Raw genomic sequence first — 23800 nt, 5'->3', positions numbered from 1 at the left:
TTGGATAAAGAAAATGTGATATATATATGATACATATATATATATATATATATCACATTTTCTCTCTCTCTCTCTCTCTCTCTATATATATATATCACATTTTTCTCTCTCTCTCTCTCTCTCTCTCTATATATATATATATATTACTCGCCATGAAAAAGAATACAATCATGGCATTTGCAGGAAAATGGATGGATCTTGAGAACATAATGTTAAGTAAGTTAGACCCAAATATAAATAAATGAAAGAGCAAAATAAAGACAGACTTTTTGAAGATGGGGGAGGGAATCGGAAAGTGGGAGGGGAGGGAGAGGAGAGGGAAAGGGAAGGAAAATGATGGAAATTATATATATAATCTCAATACCGCCAAATGCAAATATTACGTATGGGAAACATACATCAATTAAAAAATGATATAAAAGGAAAAAGGGCTGGGGATATAGCTTAGAAGTAGAGTGCCCCTAGTTTGGTCCCCAGTACTGCACCAATACTTTTTTTCTTTTTTTATTCATCAAGTTTATTGGTACATTTTAGGTATACAATATGATGACATTCATCATTGGGAATTTGTACTGTACACGATGTATCTTAGTTCTTATTTTTTCCCCATTCCCCTGCCCTCCCTTCAATCCCTCTGCCCCTCTCTATTGCTGTTGTTGTTTTTTTGTGGGGTTTTTTGGTACCACCGGGGATCCAACTCAGGACCTTGTGCTTGTGAGGCAGGCGGCGGAACCACTGAGCTAAATCTCTGACCTTGCCCCTCTCTGTTTACAAAGACTTTGTTTCGTTTTTTTCCTTTCTCATATTTTTTCCTTTCCCTTCTTTCCTTTCCCCTACCCCTCCCTTCCCCTTCCCCTTTTAACCTTTTCTTCCTATTTCACAATATCAATTATACATTTTGGTCCTCATTTACACTTTCAGTTTCTCACACCAGAGAAACTATTCGGTATTTACACATGTGTGTCCTATTTATTTCACTTAAAAGTATGGCCTTGATATGCATCCAAAAGGCAAATGCAAATCCTTTGCCACTCATCCCATCGAGGAGTGGTCTATTTCTTCCTCCCTTGAATCCCAGCTGGCCTATAAATTGTTTTGACCAAAAGAATACAGGGGAAGTAATGGTGTGTAATTTGAAGGACACAGCTTAAAAGAGCTACAGCCTCCACTTTGGTGTTTAGAACACTCCTTCCTGGAATTTGTGCCACTCTATGAAGAAGGCCCAGCACACCATGGGAAGCCCCAGATCTTCCACTTGTCTCAGGGTCCGGCTGACACCACAACAGATAGAAGAACCTCCCACAGAAACATGAAAAGTAGTAAGTTATTACTGTCAGCTGTAAATTCCTTACATAGCAACAGGAAGTTGAAACCCTGCAGTTCCACTCCTAGGTGTGTACTCTAGAGACGCACAATGAGACATGTACTGTATTATGCGCATTTACTACAGCATTCTCTGGAATGGCAAAAAAGTGGAAATGAGCTAAGGTCCACTAACAGGAGCCTGGGTAAATAAACTGGAATAGTCGCCCAACAGAATACTGCATAGTTCTTACAATCAGTGAGCCAGACCTACATATGTCTCCCACGATAAATCTCACTCACAAAATAGTACATGAAAAAAGGAGGCTGCATGGCTTGATACCTTTTATGAAAAAGGTGCAGTCATGCAAAACAACCCCATCCATGTTTATGGATCCACAGAACATATTCAGATTGAGAAATCACAGTCTCAGGTCCCCTGTGAAGAGGGTGGAGACGCAGGGAGGGAAATGACACAGGGAGGGGGAATTCACAGGGAACTTCAGGCTTATCTGTGAGGCTGTTTCTTTTATTCAAGACGTGAAGCAAAAATGGCAAAATGTTGAAATTTGACAGAACTGGGAAGTGAGCAAGAGGTGCTTGTTCCTCTGATGCTGAAAATACTTCATTAAAAAAAATGCTTAGAATGAAAAGAAAGAAGAGAATGAATGAGTGACCCTCTGCCCTCCCTTAGTTTCAGGGAGATTAAGGCTCTGCCCGAGTTCACACGGCTCCCAGTGGCAGATCCTGGGGCCTTGCCACAGGGCGTGTCATAGCCTCCACATGCTGTAGTTCCGTCAACTCTGCCAAGAAGCCACTCCACCTAAGACATCCGCCCTGGCCCGACTGAGGTCAAGGTCTAGGGGTTTAAGGTCAAAGTCTTGGGCCTAAACATTTGCTATAGCCTGAACATTTATGCCCCTTCCCCAAATTCACGTGTTAAAATTCTAATTCCCAAGGTGATAATATTAAGAAGGCCTTTGAGAGGTGATTAGGTCATGAGGCTGGGGCCCATGTAAAAGGGACCCCTGTCCCTCCTGCTATGTGGGGACACAGCAAGAAGGCACCATCTGTGAATTGGAAAGTAGGCCCTCACCATGTCTTAGTGTGCTGGAATCTTTTTTCTTTTCTTTTCCTTTCTTTCGTCTTGGTGGTACTGGGGATTGGACCTAGGCCTTCACACCTAGCTACATCCACACCCCATTATTTATTTTGAAGCAGGTTCTTCCTAAGTCTCCAAGATGCCCAAGCCTGGCTCAAACTTGCAATCGTCCTGCCTCAGCCTCCTCAAGTACTGGGATTATAGGCCTGCGCCACTGGGCCTGCCCTGCTGGCATGGATTTTGGAGTTTCTCACCACTTTAGTTGAGAAATCCATTTCTGGTTTTTCTAAGACACTCCGTCTAGGGTATGTTATGTCTGATGAAAGTACTAGGAACGTTCTTTTATATACTGTCCATATTTAGACTCCTGGGTGCCGATAGTGCCCAGGGAGGAGCAGCTGTCTGAAGGACAAGGGCATCCTAGCAGGACAGGCCCACTCAATGGACCAAGGCCTCAGGGTCCCCCTTCCTCGCTCTCCCCTTCCCTCCCTACCTTCCTTTGGTCACCTGACATCTTGCAACCCAGGAACAGAGGCAGAGTGACTCAGGCAGGGGCTCTCCCAGACCCTCTAGGAGAGGGGTCAGCTAGGAGTGAATTCTCTCCCTTTCTGTGGAAATGGGCTAATTATCCACCCCAGAGAGGCTCCATCCAAACTCTGGATTTGTGGTTTTAAGAAACAGCCAATATCCCAAAACACCATTTCTCTCATTCCTTCCTTCCTCTGGCTCCAGGGCTGGTGCATCTCAGAATCTTCCCAAGCATTCTGAGGCTGCTTCTTACTCTGCGAATTTGTTTGGTGCTTGGTGCTCTTGGGTGGCATGCACACAGGATCCTGGTGAGCTTCGAAAGAGGCAGACACTGCCTTCTCCACACTATGTGCTGAGGAGGCTTGGAAACAGCAGTGTTGAAAGGTGTGGAAGTAGAAGGATTCTGGAGCCGATTATGGCTGAATTTGATTCTAGAGCCTTAACTTGGGCCTCATGGTCCACATCTGTAGAACAACAGGGGAAAACTTGGGGACTTCTCTGATTTCCAGCTGGTGCACTGGGGAGGGAGCTGCTGGCATTTAGAACAGGCTGTCTTTGTTGTGAAGGATCAGCCCACATGTTATGGGATGTTTAACATCCCTGCCCTCCAATCCCTCAATGTCAGCAGTGTCTCTGGTCCCTGGGAAAACCAAGATACATTTCCCAGTAGACTGCCAAGCCTGCAGCCTAGTTAGTCAAGAACACTAAACTCCCTGAGGCAAGAACCATGACTTTGGGTCACCAAGCCTGGGCCCCCTGCAGGGACTCTGTGTGCATTTACTCCTTTCACATACCTTTGTTTTTAATAATAAAAGCACCCCAACACAGCTGTGTGATTTGCAGGCACTTATGCAACACAAGTGAGTGGCCACTGTTCTCCCCAGGCTGCAGCCAGGCTGGCAGATGGCCCTCACCTTATAAGTCCTGGAGCTCAGCTTAGCTGGACTTGGCTGTCTGAGCCCTGTGGTGGGATGAGGTGTCAGGGAGGGCGTGCCAGAACCCAGCATGACACCATAGAGCTCCAGGGCACAGTGACATGATACTTCCAGCCAGACTGGCTTGACTTTAAGCCAAATGACCTGCCCTCCCCTGCTACCCAGCCAGGTCATGGGCTCTCAGCCCAGCTCTCCCCAGAGAGGACTCTGGACATGTCCACCCCATGCCCATGACCTCTTTGGGGCCATGCCAACTTCAGGATATGCCCTTAGTATAGGCACTGCCCCTTGGGCAGGATACCTCCCACCTCTGAGCCTGTTTCCTCTTTTGTACATGGAACTCACACGATGCTGAAGTCACGTAATGTATCCGGAGAATGAATATACAGCACTGGGGGCACTGCTGTGACTCTGCTCCTTCCTCCTCCTTTCCCGCCAAGAGGCTTTCCAGTATGTCAAAAAAACCCTGACTTGGGAGTCCAGTCCTAGCTCAAGTATTTCCTAGCCAGAGGATTTTTAGTAAATTATTTTACTTCTTTGAGCATCTGATTAACTATCAAATAAATAGTATAACTATTGCTGACTTTCCTACCTCCCAGAAGCTGTCATGACAATTAAATGAGCTAAGGCTGTGGAAAGGTTTTTTTTTCAAACTCCAAAGCCAGCACACCCTCCCATCTGCCTCCACCCAATTTTCTGGCCCAAATTCTAACACCACTGGTGCAGGAGGTGAGCAAGGCCTTGCGATCCGTCCCTGGTCAGTCCCTCCATGGGAACAGCTCACTGGCTCCAGCATCTCTCAAGGATTTTGGAATCGCCCATGTATTCATTCAGTGACCTGATTTCCTTCTTTTTGCTATATAAAAATAATCATTATTTTCTTTCAAGTTGGCATTTTTCTCTTTTGTGTGTATTTTCTGTTCCCAAGAGTGGAAAGCCTCCCCAGCCCTTCCCTTTGCCCAGCAAGTGTTCTGGATAGAGCAGACTACTGGGTCCACAGGTCTGATCAGGAGCGAATGTCACTTCATTGGTCAGAGAGGGTTCGCAGCTGTGCAGCCTGGAAAGAGGTTTTATTACCCCCCTACCCCTGTTCACTTCATTAGGAACAAATTGTGAAACACTGGATAACACACCTTGGAAAACACGATATAGTCCTGCAGAACTGGTGGCCCAGTCATCAAGGGCCCCACACCCTTGGGCCTGCAGTGTTTGAGTCACTTCTTGCTGAGAGGTAGGGGTGGACACTGTCTTGATAAAAGCTGTTCCCTCCAAAGGACACTTAAAACCAGAGTTGTCTGTGCATTTCACCCTTTTCAAAGGAGTCTGCAGCCCAAAGCAGGACAACTCTGATGGATGTGGCTTAATCTTACTGTGCTGTCCTCATAAAACTCACTAATCCCCAGACACTGAAGCTCAAAACCCATCCTGGGGCTTCTTTCTCCAGGAAGTTGGCCTGACTCACACAGCACACGTCCGCAGCTATAAGTAGATGCCTCACCCCTTGAAATTCCACGATACTCTCTGTTCTGTTGTCTTGAGACTGTTTACACTTTCAAGTATTTATCTGGACCTTTGTCATCCACACCACCCCTCTATAACAGGGGGATCCTACAGCGCAAGGACAGTCCTGCTCCTTGTGGCAGCCCCACTGTGTCAATACAGAGCTGGTCCCCGGAATGATCAAATGAGTCAGACTTCACTCCCTGCCCTCTGACCTGACCACCATCTTCCAGCTGTGCCAAGGTAGAAACATCCTCTAAGAACCTGAGTCAAATGTTCTTTCCACTCCTACTCCACTTAACTGATTCACATCCAGCATGGAGCACAGTGCTTGGTGTAAATATCTAAATATCTGTTGGATTAAATTGTAACAGTACTGAACATGTACTCAGAATGTACTTAGGTTTGGAAAGAAAATGTCACTCCTCACTATCACTGATGGGCATTTCTTATGAGCCCCCAGGGAGATGTGCCACGTTCAAACTTGCCAGTTACAAACAGTCCAGGTTAGGGGACGGCTCAGAGGCAGAGTGTTTGCCTAGAGTGCCCAAGACCCTGGATTCCAAAGCATCAAAACATAAAGACAGGGCCAGGGATTTAGCTCAGTGGTTCTGCTGCCTGCCTTACAAGTGCACGGTCCCAAGTTTGATCCCCAGTACCAAAAACAACAACAACAACAACAACAAAAAAACCAAACATAGAGAGTTGTGCTTGCTTCAGTAGCACATACACTAAAAAACAAAAACAGCCCATCTCACAGACTTAAATGCCAGAATACACAGCCATTCGCCAGATGTTCTCAGGGTCCCTATACCTATTTGCACATATCTTATCTCAAACAGGGGAACCTCATTTTTAAGAAAATCCTGTGGGACTGGAAATGGTGTTGTTTGGCCTTATCCCTTTCCCTGCATTAGATCTGCCCTCTACCCCAGAACAGCCAGCCCAGTGCATGGAGGAAGCGTTGATGGGGTCCCTCATGCCAGATGTCACCGATGCTAGAGGAACTAAGAACTCCTTGTTCTCAAGCTTATTGTCTTGCTTCAGTTTCGAGTGAAAATGTAATGGTCAGTGGTACACAGTGATTGTTGTTCTAATAGACACCCATTGTCTCCCAAACCCTCTACGGCTGAGAAGAACTTCACAGCAACAAGATAAATAGGCATGGAAATACATATGGGAAAAATGTTATATGGAATAAGATTGTCCTTACAGTTGCAATCTTAATTATATAATCAATCCTCATTATTCACCAATTCTATGTTTTCAAACTTGTCTACTTGTTAATATTTATAACCCCCAAAATGATACTTTTTTTTTTTTCAGTGTTAGCACTCAACTCCAATTGCTGTAACATGAGCCACAGCCTTAGCCCCCAGTCAATGCTTGTAGCACTTTCATTGTCATTCTTGGACAAGCAAAGAGAGGTGAAAAGCTAGAGCTGCCCAACGCGTATACATGCAGGTGAAGCTGAACACACACTCTGCTTTTTGTTTCAGGATTTTTGTGCTTTTAGTTGGTAATTTTGCTGTTGGAAATGCCACCAAGCACAGCACTGAAGAACCAGCCACTGTTCCTGAGTTCAAGAAGACTATGATGTGGCTCACCAAGAAATTGCACGTCAGATCAGTTTCCTCTGTACATGAGTTAAGTGCCATTGTCCATGAGTTGAGGGTTAGAGAGTCAACAACACATATTAAATATGGTGTCTTTTTTTTTTTTTTTGTAAATGTGGTGTCTTTAAACAGAAACAGGCATAAAACAAGGTTGTGCATTGACCAGTTGATGAAAATGTGACCACAGAGTCCATGAAACCTAAGTCTCTGTTTTCCTAAAGAGCAATGATTCATGGTAATTCAGTGTTTGGGTGACTTTATAGAACTTAACTACCATGAATGACAAGAATTGAAGGGCCAGGGATTTAGCTCAGTGGTTTCACTGCCTGCTATACAAGTGCAAGGGCCTGAGTTCGATCCCTGGTACCAAAAAAAAAAAAAAAAAAAAGAAAAGAATTGAAAAAAAAAAAACAAGGCACATATTCTACATCCAGAAGACCTTTATCACAATTTTTTTTTTTTGGTATCGGGGATCAAACTCAGGACCTTGTGCTTGCGAGGCAGGTGGCAGAACCACTGAGCTAAAGCCCCGGCCCCCTTTATCACAATTTTTGGTTACCAGCATCTGGCTCCCCTTCTACGTGTCTTGACCTCTGTGGAACCTACCACTCACTGCAGAGCCAGGGCAGGGGCAGGTGGCCTGGGCTCTGTCAATCAGATCCACCAGCCCAGAGTTGGACTAAAGTCTAGGCCAAAAGGGGAGAGAAATTTGAGAAATGATCTGCAGTTTCTCAGGTGGTAGAGCTGGTGGCATAGGTGCCAGGGGTCAATGCTAGCAGGGTCAGTGCAGGCTGTGGTGCCCAGGGCATCCTGCACCTGCTCTAAGGGTGCTGCCAGGGTATGCCACTGCTGGTCATTCCAGGGGTGGCTCAATATCCTCTTAATAAAGTCTTTTGGGGTCTAAATTAGTTAGAGTTGGTCTTTACTATTTGCAGCCAAGAACTGTGTGTGTTTGTGTGGGGGTGGGTGGGTGGGTGGGTGTACATGCATGTGGGTGAGCATGTATTTAGTTGTTGTGTATGTATAAGTGAACAGGAAGGAGTCAAGGAGGGTTGGTAGAGAAGAGTTCTACAGGGAAGATTCCTGGGCTGGAACTTGAAGGATAGTTGGGGGTTTGCAGGGAAATAAAGAAGGAAGGAGAGTTCCAGCACGTGGATGACATTTATGTCGGCATGGAGGAATAAGCAGCATGGCACACTGGGGAGATTCTGAGGCCTCCAGGGGACTGGGGGTTGTGGGGAGATGGAGACAGAGGGGGGACAGCTATCAGAGTGGCCTGCAGCTGCTGGAGGCACAGCAAAGGCCCGAGGCTCTCGTTCTTTCCTCCTCATCCACACCCAGCACAATTTGCTTTCAACAGCTCCGGATCATGGCAGCCCACACAGTGTCAAGCCAAACCTGTGTTCTGGAGAGTGGAGAAAGCCAGTGCACTTCCCAGCAGTGCTTTTTTTAAAGCAGTTATAGAAGCACGTCATGAGAAGATCAACTCTGGGGTCCTCTAGAGACTCTAAATGAGAATGCAATGACCTGAAAGCCCGAATGTCTCAGTCCGCTCAGGATTTCTCAGCCCAGGTAGCTAAGTTGGGGTGCAGTAACAGACATTTGTTTTTCATAGGTGATCTCAGAGGCAGAAGTCTGAGATCGGGGTGCCAGCATGGTGAGGACAGTCTTCCTGGTGTGAGGAGAGATTTTTTCTCATAAGGCTACAGTCCTATTGGCTCAGGGACCCACCCTTATGACACTACTGGAGCTCAGTTACCCCCTAAACACCCTATCTCCAGATACCTTCACACTAGGGACTGGGGATCCACACATGAATTTGGTGGTTGGTGAGGGGGACACAATTCAGTCTGTAACTAACCTTCAAGGAGCTTCCTTGAGTGGGTAGGAGTCTGGGCTGGAGCCAGAGACCAGGGTGTCCACCAGCCCACTCTTCACTGGCAGCAGCTTTGAGTGGGTCCTATGTGGTCACTGGCATTATGTGGAAAATGAGAAGCTCCAGTTAAGCCTCCAGGTTCTTCCCCTTATGATTCTTTGAGAGCACCAGGCTCTTTGCTTGGTGTTTGTGGGGGAAAGACTTCCTCGCCCCAGGAAAGGTCAGAGCGGGAAGAGATTGGCTGTTTTCTTTCCAACCCTTCAGTGAACACACTTGGCACAGGGACTGTGGTGGCCATGGCAAGAGCTTCCTATGGTGCTAGGCCTGGGGGACCTGCTGCAGGGTCTGAGTGTCCTTGGGAGAGGGGACCCTGGGAGGAGAAGAGGTGGGGGCCAGCAGATTCCAACTTGAGGAGAGCTCTAGAAATGACAGGGTTTCAAGTAGCATGGGCTGAAGGAGAAACTTGGAGAAGCAAGGGATTTTGTAGCTCACCAAACTCCTTCAACTCCACTGCTTTTGCTTCCTGACTTCTATTCCCTGTTACTCAACCACAAGTAGGGGACAGTTTCTGTCCTGCAAGACTCAGCTCTCCTAGTCTTGAAGTTTATAAAAAAAAATCAACCTGGAGGATGAGGAGAACAGTGAGGTGTAGAACCCACTTCTCAGTGGGGCCCAGATCAACAGCCCCAGCACCACTAGGAGCTTGTAAGACAGGCACAGTCTCAGGCCCAGCCAGACCTAATGAATCAGAATCTGCATTTAGCAAGACTCCCGAGGTTTACGTGTGCATTAAAGTTTCAGAAGCCCTAGGGTGGTAGAAAGAATGCCAGCCTAGAAGCCACAAACCTGTCATAGGGAAGGCTTTCCCACTCTCTTGAGTGACTTTGGGCAGACACTGTTACCTCTCTGAGGCTTGATTTCTGTAAAGGGAGAGTCGAAGAGCATTTCTTTCTAATGCGTCATTACTTTCCACTAAGATGCTTTGCCTGGAACAGATCAGTTTGTCCTGGACTTCTCACCTGGCGTTGGAAACAACTATCCTGATCGCAATGCCCCAGTCACCCTGCAGAAACTCAGGACTGTATGAGCCACCATGAGGGAGGCAGGCAACCAACGGCCTTGCAGAAACAGAAAAGCTAAGTGTTCATGGAACCTTTTTGGGGATTAAACTGGGAAGTCAACACATCCAGTCAAAAACGAAAACACACACCCAGTCAAAAGGAAATAGAACCTGGTGTTTTGATAGAGGGGCACTCAGAGTGGGCTCTTTCCCTGCACATCTCATGTTCTGGTGGAGTTTAGTAGAGAGCATCTCAAACTTGAGCTTGCATCAGGGTCACACGGAAGACTGTTTAAACCCAGATTCCTGGGCCCTATCCCAGAGTTCCTGACTCAGAAGGTGCTTGGACCTAATTGCGTCCCTCAGCCCCAATCAGATATTGAAGCCTTAGTTCTCAATGTGACTGACTGTATAGCTGGCCCTGGGTACCCACTGGTTCTGCATCCATGGATTCAACCAATCCTGGTCAGAAAATATTTGAAAGAAAATTGCCTCTGTATCGAACATGTACAGACTTTCCCCTGGGTAATTATGCCCTTAACATTGCAATATAACAACCATTTACATGGGATTTACATTGTATTAGGTATTATAAGTTATCTGGAAGTGATTTCAAGCATATGGGAGATTGTGAGCAGGTTACATGCAAATATCTCACCATTTTACATAAAGGACTTGGACATCTGCAGATTTGGTCTGCCAGGATGGGGGTCTTAGATCCAATCCTCTTGGATACCAAGGGAAAAACTGTTTGGAGATTTGGCTTTAAGAGGTTATTAAGGTTATGGAGGTATGTTCCTAATTCAATAGGCTCAGTGGCTTTATAAGAAGAGGGAGTGCCCCCCCCCCCACAATAGGCACACACAAAAGAAAGGCCCTGTGAGGACAGAGTGAGAAGGTGACAAGTCAGGATGAGGGCACTTACCAAAACCCAACCACACTGGCACCCTGATCTCAGACTTACTGCCTCCAGAACTTTGAGAACTAAACTTCTGTAGTTTAAGCCACCCATCACGTGGTATTTTGTTATGGTAGCCCGAACAGACTAAGACAGTACGTCCAGAGTGTGCACTATGAGGTGCTTCTGATTCTGTGGACCTGGGGACCCACTTTGGGACCTGCTGGCTCAGTCCTTTTAGATCCTCTGCCTCTGTTGGGGAAGGTTATCCTTATCGCATTTTCCAGACCAGGCCTATGTAAATCTTGCAGATGGACTAGAAAGGCAGACCAGGTGTATAGGAGGGAAAAGGCAAGTGTGAACGTGAGAGGTGGGGTCAGTCTTCCTCACAGTGCAGTCTCTGAGGGCTCAAGTGAGTGAAGGAGGAGCCTGGTGAGCAGGTCTCATCTTGGAGGAGCAGGGATCAGGGTGGGAGAGGGCCAGCCCAGCAGTCCAGGCAACAAGGAAGATGCTATCATACATCTTGGGCAGATGTTGGACTCCTGTGCCACAAGGATGGGTCCTGTGCATCCCCTGATTGGGCTGAGCCCATAGGTGGGGGACACTGAGGAGCCCAGGAGCCTGACTCCACCTCTCTAGGAACCAGAAGCACCAGGTGGAGTAGGAAACTAGAACTTCTCAGGCCCAGTCTACTCAGCACAGGCCTAGTTGGTGTCACCCTAGGCCCAGTCCCTGGCAAAAGGCACAGGAAGTTCTGCCCAGGAAGGATCTTTACCTTTGTCGTCCTGAAGGTAGAGCTTGGTGACTTCCAGTTAGAGCTGAGAACTGGATTACTCACTAGCAAAGAAAGACAGGAAACCTATCCTGTGCCAGGCTGGGGTGGGAGAGGCATTTCTTTCTTTTCTTTTTTCTTTTTCCTTAAATTCTTTTACTGGTACATTTTAGGTATACAATATGTTTACATTTATCATTGGGTGTTTGTACCTGTACATGATGTGTCTTGGTTCTTATTTTTTCCCCATTCCCTGTCCTCCCTTCACCCCCTCCACCCTTCCCTACTTACAAAGACTGATTTTTTTAAGTTCTTTATATATTCTAGATAGTAGTTCTTTGTCTGAGGTACAGTTGCTAAAACTTTTTTCCCACATTGTAGGTTGTCTCTTAGCTCTGTTGGTGGTTTCCCTTGCAGTGCAGAAGCTTTTCTTTTTGGAACTGGGGATCAAACTTGGAACCTTGCGCTTGGGAGGCAGGTGGGGCACTACTGAGCCCTGGCCTGCAGAAGCTTTTAATAAGATGAGATCCCAGTTGTTGATTCTTTGTGCTAGTTCCTGTGCTACTGAGGTTTTGTTCATAAAGTCTTTTCCTATGGCAATGTCTTTAAGAGTTCTACCTAATTTATCTTCCAGCAAGTTTAGTGTTTCTGTTTTAATATTTAGATTTTTAATCCACTTCAATCTTAGTTTAGTGCATGGTGATAGATAAGGGTCTAGTTTTAATCTCCGACAGGTTGAAATCCAGTTTTTCCAACACCATTTATTAAATAGGCTATCTTTCCTCCAGTGAGGGTGGTTGGCTCCTTTGTCAAAGATGAGGTGGCTGAGTATGTCTGGAGTTGTTTCCGCATCTTCTAATCTATTCCACTGATCCTCAGGTCTGTTTCTTTTCCAGTACCATGCTGTTTTTATCACAGTAGCTTTGTAGTATAGTTTCAAGTTGGGGATTGTGATACCCCCTGCCATGTTTCTGTTGCCTACAATTGTTTTTGCTATTCTAGGTCTCTTATGGTTCCAAATGAATTTTTGGATTGTTCTCTCGAGTTCTGTGAAATATATTGTTGAAATTTCAATCAGCATTGCATTAAATCTATATAGCAGTTTTGGAAGTATGGCCATTTTCACTATATTGATTCTTCCTACCCAGGAACAAGGGATGTCTTTCCATTTTCTTATATCCTCCTCGATCTCCTTTTTCAAGATGCTGTAGTTTTCAGTGTAGAGGTCTTTTGCTTCCTTTGTTAAATTGATTCCTAGATATTTCTTTTTTTTGGATGCTATTGTGAAAGGAATTGTCTCCCTAATTTCTCTCTCAGTGAGTCTGTTATTTGTCTACAAGAAGGCTATAGTTTTTTGAGTGTTGACCTTGTATCCAGCTACTCTACTAATCTGTCAATTAAGTCTAGAAGTCTTTTGGTAGAGTTTTTTGGGTCTTCTATCTAAAGTATCATATCATCAGCAAATAATGACAGTTTAACTTCTTCCTTTCCTATCTTTATTCCTTTTATTTCTTTCTCTTTTCTAATTGCTGTGGCTAATGTTTCCAGAACTATATTGAACAGGAGTGGTGATAGTGGGCATCCTTGTCTTGTTCCTGATTTTAGCGTGAAAGTTTTCAGTTTTTGACCATTTAGTATGATGTTGGCTGTTGGTTTTTCATAGATAGCCTTAATCAGGTTGAGATAAAGACCTTCTATTCCAATTTTCTGCAGCGTTTTTATCATGAATGGGTGTTGGATTTTGTTGAATGACTTTTCTGCATCTATTGAGATGATCATATGGTTTTTTTCCTTGGCTCTGTTAATATAGTATATTACATTTATTGATTAACGAAGTTGAACCATCCTTGCATCCCTGGGATACATCTGACTTGGTCAGGGTATATGATCTTCTTGATGACCCTCTATATTCTGTTTGCCAGTATCTTGCTGAGGATGTGAGAGGCATTTCTTAGAGTGTCTGGAGCCCAGACAGAGCTTCCCATAGTGGGCAGCTTTCTGGCCCTTGTCCTTTATGTTCACAGACAGAAGTGGGCCTATAAATCCCTGGAAGCTAAAGCATCCTTGTAGACCACCTAGTTGACTCTTTGTTTTAACAAGTGCTATCCTGTCTGCAGCTCTTCCTCTAGGAATTCCTCCTCTTTTCCCTTAGCTTCTACTGAAAAGTCAGCCCTGAGCACCAGTATTTGTTCCATGTGACATACTCCTTTCCTATCATAACTGACTGGATGAAAGGTAGTCACTTGACCCAAGGAGAACTAACCTATTGGCTGGCCAACAACCAATGAGATGTCATTTCTCTAAAAAATTTTGAATTTAAAGATCCATTTTTGGGTTCTGGAGTTGGAATGGTTTAGAGTGGCCATGTTGCATCATTTTTTTTTGAGCAAAGCAACATGATCAAGAGGGAACAGAAAAACTCAACATATCTTGTTGGATGTCTCACTGGTACCCCAAAGTCATGCCAAGAACCCAACACTTCCCCCCAAGTCTGGTTCCCTTCCCGTCCTTCACTAGCTCAATGAAAGGCACCATCACCATTCAGTTAAAGAAATCAGAAACCTTGGAGTCATCATTTCACCTTGTCCCCATTCACAACATCTAATCAATCGTTGCATCTCATTGCTTTTACTTCCTTAATATCTCTCAAGCCCAGCTTCTCTCTTCTCCCCGGACATCCTGTAGTTGTGATACCATACTCACTTGCCTGGACCCTGTGATGACAGCTCCCCACATCTGCTCTCAAGTCTCTTAGCTCCATACTCTCTCCAGTCAAAATGACCTTTCAACACAACCTGATGATGCTGTCTCCTGCCCCAGATCTGCCCCTGCCTCCTCTCAAGCCTCTCATCACCCTGTCCTATGCACTCATCACACTGGCCTCCTTACAGTTTTCATTCTGGAATGTTCTTTCTCCTCCTACTGCCTGAAAATGAAGTATCCATTCAGAAAAATGAAAATGAAGAGAATTCACTGCCAGTAAATCTGCAAAAAGTAAACAAATAAATGCTAAAAGAAGGTCTTCAGATGGACGGGAAATTATAGCAAATGGAAACTTAGACTACAGGAAGGTGCAAAGAGTACCATAAATGGCCAGGGTATGGGTAAATATGAAAGGTGGTTTTCTTTAAATTTCTTCCAAATGGATATGATTAGCAGGTATCTTAATGGGTACCTACAGTGCTAAGGCTGAGGCAGGAGGATTGCTGGAGCCCAGGAGTTCAAGACCAACCTGAGCAGCATTTTGAGATTCTGTCTCAAAATAAAAACAACCAAACAAACACTCAGAACAGGGCCGGAGATTTAGCTCAGTGGTTTGGCCACCTGCTGTGCAAGTGCAAGGACCCGAGTTCAATCCCCGGTACCAAATCAAAACAAAACAAAACAAAAACATACAGAACAAACATACATACACATGGCTTTTAAAAGAAAAATTTATAACAGTATATTGTGGTGTTTATAGTGCTGATAGATGTGATATACATGACAATATATCACATGAAGGATGGGGTGCATGATTAATGGGCCTATAGAGTTGCCAGGCTTTTTAAATTTAATGAATGGCACAAATAAATTGCCAATGTCATCTAGTCAGGAAGTGGGGGAGCAAATTCTCACTTATGTCCATATTTCCTCCTCTTTCTTCCACATCAGACAGGAAAAGTGAGTTGGTAGGAGGAGAAACTGAGGCAGGGAAGAATCTGACAGTGTCAGGGAGCCTCGTGCTCCCACGATTGTCAGAGTGGGAGGATACCCAGACCTCGGAGTCTGAGCCAGTGAGGACAGGACCTGATGTGCCAGGCTCAGGGATGAGGCACCAGGGAGGGGCTGGAGCAAAGAGCCAACTTCGTGGCCAGCCTTGAAGTCAGCCCTGTGTCTGAGCAGTCACACCTGTGAAAGGCGTGACACTAGGAGGGTGCTGACTGCCACAGCAGATCCTCCTGCTGCCCCCTGGCCAGGGAGTAGCCAGTTCTACAAGGATAGCACCTTGCCAGCTGTCTGGGCTGGCTGAGGTGTCTGCAGAAGATCTGGGCAAAGCAGACTGGAATTCTCTCGTGAGGAGCTGGGGCTGGGAAAAACATTCCTCCAGCACCCAGAGTCCACATTGCAGACTGTAATAAACCTATTTCACTATGCAATGCACCTATTAGAGCCACCGACCTGGACTGTGGGCTCAGCTCTACACCCTGCAAGAAAGACCAGAGAAGGGGACAAGGGACGGATTTGCGTCTTGATTTGGGATAAGCTGATCCTTTGCAGGAGTGGGAAAAGCGCAAGATGTGTCAATTAACCTTTGCCCTGGCTTGGCACTGTGATGCTGGGCTCCATCTTGGCAACCTCATTTCCCAGTTGCCTTTGCTGGCTGGCTTTCCATTTGGTGCTACCCATAGGAGCCCCTGGGAGGAGATGAGAAGGCAGGAGAGGGAAGGAGAGAAGGCAGGAAGGAGCGCTGCCCATGCAGCTTCCCAGTGGCAGCAGGTCCCAGCAGCAGCCCTGCTGTGCCAGCTCAAAAGTCCCCAAATACCTGGGCCAAAGTCCCCAAATACCCCTCCTCCATGTCTGAGCTGTGCTCCAGGGGCCTCCTCTGAGTTCCTGTAACCCCATTCTCTTCTCTTCTGTCCCAAGCCCTAGAAGTGACAGCTGCTTTCTGTAGTTATTTTCACTGGATCTTCCTAAGTATTTTCTTTCTCTTCTGCCCTGTGTAACCAAATCCTCATATTAGACTTCCTCGGTTGAGATCCTGGCATGATTTCTGCTTTCCTGACCTGCTCCTACTAATACAGAAAGAAACAGAGCTGTTATGACAGAAGAGAACCAAAGACAGTGAACAGAGGGAAGGACAGGGAGTTGGGGGTAAGGTGGTCTTAAGTCCAAATCCTTTCTCTGCTTTTATCCCTGAGTGACTTTGGGCAAGCTACTGGGTTTCTCTTAGCCTTGGTTTCCTCACCTGAAAATAGGGGTGGTGACACAACCTGACCTGTCAGTCTCTGTGGGCACAAGGCGCGCGCGCGCACACACACACACACACACACACACACACACACTGATCTGAACTAGATTAGGCTGAAGGATGAAATTATTCTGGAAAGCTTCCAGAAAAATATCTATCAAGTGAGAAGGATAAGAAGGCAGGGAGAGGTAAAGTTTGCCTCTAATATAGCTGGAACCAGAAGGTCACACACATTCAGGTTCCTCTCTGCTTCTCAGCGTCAATCAGAGGAGACCAGATCCTCGGCACAGTCCCATGTGGTATCGCTCTGCCCAGAGAAGAAAGGGCTCCTCTGGGTTAGACTCAGCTCTGTCATCCCTAGGGGAGGCTCTGGCTGCCCAGGGTTGGCCATGTGCCCAGTCCTGTACACATGCACGTAGCCTGGGAGCAGAGTGACATAAGAGATGACAGGTACCAGTCCGTAACAACATGCCCAGGTCTTACAAAAACTTGGTTGTCCTCTTTTCCTCCCTGGCTGCCTAGGGGTGGGCCACCATCATGAATGACACAGTAATTAACTAGACTGGAAGTCCACAACCAACCAACTACTGCAGAGGAAACAAATGGTCACTGATACTTCTTTCTGGGAAGACCACAGTACCTAAGACAGAAATGCAGGAAAACTTACCAAAATGCACACAACCACGCCACTTGTCATCTTTGTATCTGGACTGACAGTCCATTTTGGTGGTGGTAAGACAACTGGCTTTGGTGTGATTTATGATCCCTTCGATTAAAAGCAGCCTATATGAGAGGAAAAGATGTCAAAAACAGGGCCGGGGATTTAGCTCAGAGACACCGTGCCTGCCTCACAAGGAAGGTGAAACCAGAATGAAGAAAGTCAGTGGAACTGCAAAGGCCAGGGAAGTGAGGTGGAGACTGGATAAGAACAGAAAAGATTAAAAATTCTGCCATGACTTTCTTTGTGGTGATTGTACAACATTTTCATGACAGGATTAATAAATTGTAAAAATTTGAAAAAAGAAAAGAAAACACAAATTTTGGTTGTTCCCAGGATGACCATCCCTATTCCACAGCCGAGGCTCAGAGAAGGAAGGGCTGGACCCCAGAGGTGTGGCTTTTATCTAAGGAACAAAACTGGACCCTATGTCATCGAAAACGAGGTGACTTGAAGTTCTTCAAGCTGAGGGCAAGTAGCTGGATATGGGAGAGGGCAGGCACACAAGCCCAGGAGAGCGAAAGTCAAAGGTTCAGAGAGACTCTGTAGACAGCCCGGGTTCCCAGCTTACAGCAGGCAGGGCTGCAAGTCCCACCCCATCTTCTGGGTTCTCTGTGTGATCCATCCCAGCAGCTGTGTGCCCGGTCCTCTTGGGAAATGTCTTGCTGTTGGACAGCTCAGGAGTGGACGGCATTCCCTGGCTCCACTTCCTCTGGTCTCAGATGCCAGCAGAGTACCAGCGCCCTCTGGGAGTTTCAGAATTGGAAAAAATGTAGGGAAAGGGTGCAGAGAAATTAAAATGACGATCAAGGGGCAGTCAGGGTCCTCTGAGGACAGACAAGGACAAACAGGAGCACCTGACTTGCTGGTGACCTGGGCCAGACACTTCTCCAGCCCTACCCATCTGATTGTCAGTCACACTCAATTAGTCTCCTGAATATGTCCCTATATTCTGCCTCCATGGCTTTTCAAAAACTGATTCTTTTACCTAAAACACCTCTACTCCCATCCAAACCCTGTTCTGAAAAACTCCTCAAAACACGTTTTCATCACCTCCTCTGTGCAGTGCTCCTATTTCCTAGAAGTGAACTCTCTCTGATCCACACACCAGGGTTGATGGCTCCCTTTTCTTTGTGCACCAGCACACCTGAGACTTCTTCCAGAACAGCTGTGGATCTGCTGCAAAGAGAATTACCTCAGGGATAATTTCAAAATATTCTGGCCCAGGCCTCACCCCATGAGAAACTGACTCAGGGAGTCTGAGGTGGGGCCAGGTGTCAGAAATGTTAGTGGTTGCCCCAAGCACTTGTGCTGCTCAGTGCGGCATGGGCATGGGGATGGCTGAGTGTGTCCCTGGAAAACGGTTTTCTCCCACATTCCAAGGCCTGGCTCAGAGGAGCACTGAGGGAAAGGGAGGGAGAGACAGAGTTAAGAAGAAGAGAAAAAAGTGGAGGTAGAAATGGGCATGATTCCAGAAGGGGCCAGAAGCAGGGGTCTTAGGGCAATGCTCCTGAACATTGTACTTATTGGCAGAGACACCAGTTTTGGAGTGAGACACACAGAGGGGCTGAGCCCTGGGTCTGCTACACCCAGGGACACCTCACCCCACCCCACCCGTTTCCTCTGCCTGATGGTAATGACTGCTGTGCCTGCCTCCACCTGATGTTGTGAGGATTCAGCAAACCCTTGGTGGGATCAATGTCTTTCAAGCATGGTGCACAGATGAACGAACAGGGGCCTTGGGAAAATGTAGATCCTGACTTACATCTGAGCCGGAGCCTGAGTCCTGCAGTTCAAACAACATTCTAGGGGGTGTTGGTGCTGCAGGTCTGTGGTCCATCTTTGAGAGTCGAGGACATCTATCTACAGTGGACACTGCCCCTTTCAGGGAGCCAGCCTGGTCCTCTGGGACAAGCTGGGGATGAGGCCAGAGTGCCCTCTCTAGAGCATGCTGCGTGCCAGGCACAGTGCCGACCCCTCCATATCCCATCTCACAGAGCCAGAGTCCCTGTTTTCCAGAATGTGAGTAATACTGACGATGCACTGCTTAAGCCCCACAGCACAGGTGTCCTTTCCCTACTGTAAGAAGTTACCACACATACACCTGGTGGCTTGAAACACCACCTCTTCCAATTCCAGAGGTCAGAACTTAAGCAACTTCTGGAGGCTCCAGGGTGGATCCACACCTTGGCTCTGCCAGCTTCTGAGCCTGCATCACTCACTCCCATCTCTGCTTATGTTGTCAGGTTGTGGCCTCCTGTCTCCGACCTCTTATCTGTCTCTTCTAAGGACCCTTGTGATTATAGCCAGCCCACTTGGAAAATCCAGGATATTTTCCTCATGTCAAGATCCTTAACTTTATCACACTTGCAAAGTTCATTTTTACCACGTAAGGCCACATGTCATAGGTCCTGGCAGTTAGGAAGGAGGCCATTACCTTACCAACCACAGCTGCCATCAGGTCTTCCAGCAGAGCCTCTGCAGTCAGATTCTGACTATAGCTCTTGGGCTGCTCAGCACCTCCTGGGACCAAACCTTCTATCACTGTCCCAGCAAGTCCAGGCTCTGGGCCGTCAGTGGTGGCCATGAGAGCCATTCCTCCACTGACCCTTCCTCAGCATAGACCCTCCTTGCTCTGTGCAGTGGTCACCCAATTGTCACCCAACTAAAGGAGCAGGACCAAGGTCATACAAATCCGTCAGGAGACTACTGGCAGACACGCTGGACGGAAGGTAGACAGAGCACTAGCCACAAAGGCAGTGGATAGTTATTAAAAAGGAAAAAGAAGCAAAAACCCCCCAAAACAGCGCTACTATTTTTTTTTAAAAAAAACAAGTATAGCCTTAACTCTGTGGCCCCTGACACATGGTACGAGCTGAGCTGACTGCCTGATGGCCACATGTTCCGAGCCTCCTAAAGGCCCTTGGAGGCAGGCTGAGTGACAGGTGTCTGTTCCTGCAAAGTGTCTGGGTCAGAGGGCGGAACAAGAGCAAACAGAGCCGGCCCTTGGCTTGGTCACCATCTCTGCAAAGCAAAGAATGGGGCTTTGGGCTTGCCAACAGGGGGACCACCCATTCTGATTTTCCTGGGACTGAGAGTTTTCCTGGGAGAACTAGGACGAACTGGTCACCTTATTTGTAGGGCAGCTACACAAACCCAGCAGTGGGCTTGGCTGCTGTCGACCCTTCACCCTAGGTGACTTGGCAGGCAGCCTAACACTGTCAGCTGGCCGGGCTCATCGCTGTTACTAGAGACTGTCCACAGGAAGCAGTCTCAGGGACAGCTGGAGCTCCAGGCTGTAAGAGAGGGCTGCTGCTGAGTCACACTGGTTCAAGGTCTGGGTGATTTAGAAGCTTGATTCTTTTCAGGTCAGTAGGTGGGGTTAGGGGTATAGGACAGAGGTAGGGCTCAGGCTGGAAGGAGGGGAGGAGAAATAAATCCTGAAAGTTAAGACTCCTCTGAGAAAGCTGACCGCCCTGTCAGAAGCCTGGTGATGGGGGTGTGCCTTTTCAGGGTCCAGACCGCTCCTTCGGGGGCCAGGACCCGAGGCTGGGAGCAAGCATGATGTAATGGGAATGGAGTCCTGGGGCCCAACAGACCCTGTGTTACCTGCCTGCAAGGTACTTGAAAAAGCCCCCTGGACCTCTGAGCATTATTTTCTGGCTTAGAAAATGCAGCTACTAATGACACCTCTGTGCAGAGTTAAGAGAAACAATCAACAACCAAGGAGTGAACTTGCCTAATACCTAGTAGGCTGCTTCTGGCCCCAGGCTAGACCAAGGTCAATGAGAATACAAATCAGCAACCAGAAGGCTGTCTGGTGAGCCTTGACTTAGGACAAAGGGAGCTGGATAGGCCCAGCGCTGCTCCGCCCACACTCTGGACCCAGGGGCCTTTCTGTCCTTGGGTAAATTCTCTCTTCTGCTCCTTCTTCTGGATTTTTTACTAGCCTCCTGGCATGCCCATCCTTCCTACATTACCTCATGTTGGCTGGGTTACAGAGGAATTAGATTCTAGTTCCATGATATGACGCACTGACATCCTGCTAGACTTTTCGTGTTTTCACATAAGTGATCTCATCTGACCATCATGCAATCCTTTGGCGTAGGCATCACTCTTCCCCATTTTACAGATGTAGAAACTGAGGCCTGAAGGGATTGAGGAAGCTACTTATGATCACACTGATTCAGGTCCTTGTTTTAGGCTGCAAGGAGACCCCATGACATTGCCAAGGCCGTAAGAGGGAAGCCCACGCTGGTGGAACTGCCACAGTCACCCAGCACTTGGAAACCACTCTGTCCTGTGGACACCCATAATTGGGACTGGCAGAAAATTCTTTTCTAAAGAGGATGGGCCTCCTCTCAGTCCCCACTAAGCTGCTAAGAGGTAATGTCCTGATTCTAGTGTTTGATTTAGGCCCCTCCTCCATTCCTCACGGAGACAATGTGGGCCAGCTCCCTTACGCTGCTAAAAATGGACAACTCCAACTTCCTATTATGAGAGAAAAGGGAATTTATTAGATTGAACAAGGGATATGCTCAAGTAGAAGGATGCTGTGTGTAAATGAGAGTCAGGGAGAAGTCCCTCGTCACGGGGTGGCTGTTCCGGCCTAGATCCTGAAGTCCAAATGTGGCATGGTGATAGTTTTCTACAGACCTGGAATCCTGTCAGGGAAGGGGACAGGGATGAGGCTGTGGATCTACTTCTTTGATCATTGTTTCCAGAACTTTGTTTATTGATTTTTGTAAAAAGTGGGAGGTTTGAAAGCGGGGAACTGTTCAGAACTTTGGTCTCTGAAGGTAACTGCAAAGCACTTGTGACAGGAGTGGTTACAAATTTGACCAGTCTCTCAGTGCATTAAGGAGGGGAGGAGCAGGAGGTAGAGTAGCGGTGAAGGGCAACCTCACAGGACCTCAGAGAGCTGTGTCCAGAGTTTTCATTACCTGTTCTTAGAATTGGGAATGGCCACCTATCCATTGCATAGGAAGGATCAAATGGGCAGTAATGGCCCCACCCATTTCAAGGAATTCTTTGCAGTACTTAAAAAGAATGAAGATAATTCGTCAGGTTAGAAAACATATGTACACTATATCATTTATGTTTAACAAGTTAGAGCAATTATGTACACATATTTATGAATAGGGGTATAGAAAAGGACATGGGTCTACATACATCACACTATCTTTAGAGGGAGATGTTGGATTGTTGGTATGATAGTCAAGAGGGGATTTATCTGTAAAATTTAGACTTGTATTCCTGTATTATATAATTAAAAATTTTTTAAAGGCTTTTAGTAAAATGAATGTTTAGGAAAAAGAAGCAAGTGGGAAAAGAATCACTCCACGTGACAGAGAGACAGGTGAGTTTTGTGCCAGGCTGGGTAACAGTTTCAGGATGGGCCCTGAAGAACTGGCTCCTCTCTCGCTGTAGTCCTAGGATGGACATGCTGCCCAGAGCATTGAGGCCTTGCCCACTCCCTGGCCAAGTGACAAGTGTGCCACACCACAGCAAGCACAAAAGGAGAACAAGTTCCCTTCAACTAACTACTACTCTCTCCTTGGCCTCAGGCCTTGCTTGATTCACGTGCTCCAAGGGCTGTGTCCACATCTGCTCCCACACCTTGGGCAGTGGCCTCTGTGACAGCCACAAGTTGCTCTGAGTTCCTGTACAATGTAAGCAGTGTAAATCCTTATACAGCTGTCCTTGGGTCACTATGGGGGACTAGCTCCAGGACCCTGCAAGTCCCTTATATAAAATGGTGCACTATTTACATACACATCCTCCCTTAAACTTTAAATCACCTCTAGATTACTGGTAATACCTAATACAATGCAAATGTTATGTAAATACTTGTTACTCTGTATTGTTTGGGGCCTAGTAACAAGAAAAAAGTCTGTATAAATCCAGTAGTAATGATTTTTAAAATTTGTATTTATTTTTGCAGTACTGAGAATTGAACCAAGGACTTTTGCACTGAGCTACAACCCCAGTCTTTTTTTAATTTTTAAATTCTGAGATGAGGTCTTCATAAGTTGCCCAGTCTGGGCTAGAACTTGTGATCCTTCTGCCTCAGCCTCCCAGAGGGCTGGCATTACAGGAGTGCACCATCAAGCCTGCTTCATGCAATTAAAAAAAAAGTTCTGATCCAAAGTGAAACCCACGGACGCAGAATGTGTGGATGTGGAGGGCCAGTGATGTTACAGGAAGAAGTGGTGACTTGTCCATTCTCTGCTGGGGCCAGCTTTCCTCCACCTATTGCTCTGGGAGCAGGAAGAAGGGCAGACAATGGGGGAGGAGAACGTTGGACCAAAGTGGCTGTCCTACTTTGTAGCCTTGCATTTCTAGCACAGTGAGAAGTGGAAGCTGTCAGGAGAAAGGGACAGTGGCTTGGAGTCATCATTTACCCAGGTAAGAAGTGCAAACCCCTGGCAGAAAGCCCAGCAGCCAGGTGCTCAAATCCTGGGACTGACATAAGCAGCCGAGGCCTGGATTTCACTGGGAGAACAGGGCCCCAGTGTCCCCTCCCTCATGGAGAGACTACC

General features: G+C 46.7%; 1 long non-coding RNA gene across 4 annotated transcripts in view; it reads left to right on the top strand.

Moving 5' to 3' along the window:
* The first annotated feature begins 7968 nt into the window (after positions 1–7968).
* Positions 7969–23800, top strand: part of LOC110346895 (uncharacterized) — a 74346-nt gene continuing 58514 nt past the window's right edge. For 2 of the 4 annotated variants that reach the window (XR_002391189.2, XR_002391188.2), the window contains exon 1: positions 7969–23666. This is a non-coding gene — a long non-coding RNA (uncharacterized LOC110346895). The remainder of the gene's footprint in view (positions 23667–23800) is intronic. The other 2 variants (XR_015443173.1, XR_015443172.1) reach the window with 2 other exon arrangements.

Source organism: Heterocephalus glaber, unplaced genomic scaffold (assembly GCF_053883595.1).
Source record: "Heterocephalus glaber isolate CG9 unplaced genomic scaffold, H.glaber_assembly_v1.0 deba00001564, whole genome shotgun sequence".
Lineage (NCBI taxonomy): Eukaryota > Metazoa > Chordata > Mammalia > Rodentia > Bathyergidae > Heterocephalus > Heterocephalus glaber.
This window is presented reverse-complemented; position numbering and strand designations above follow the sequence as displayed.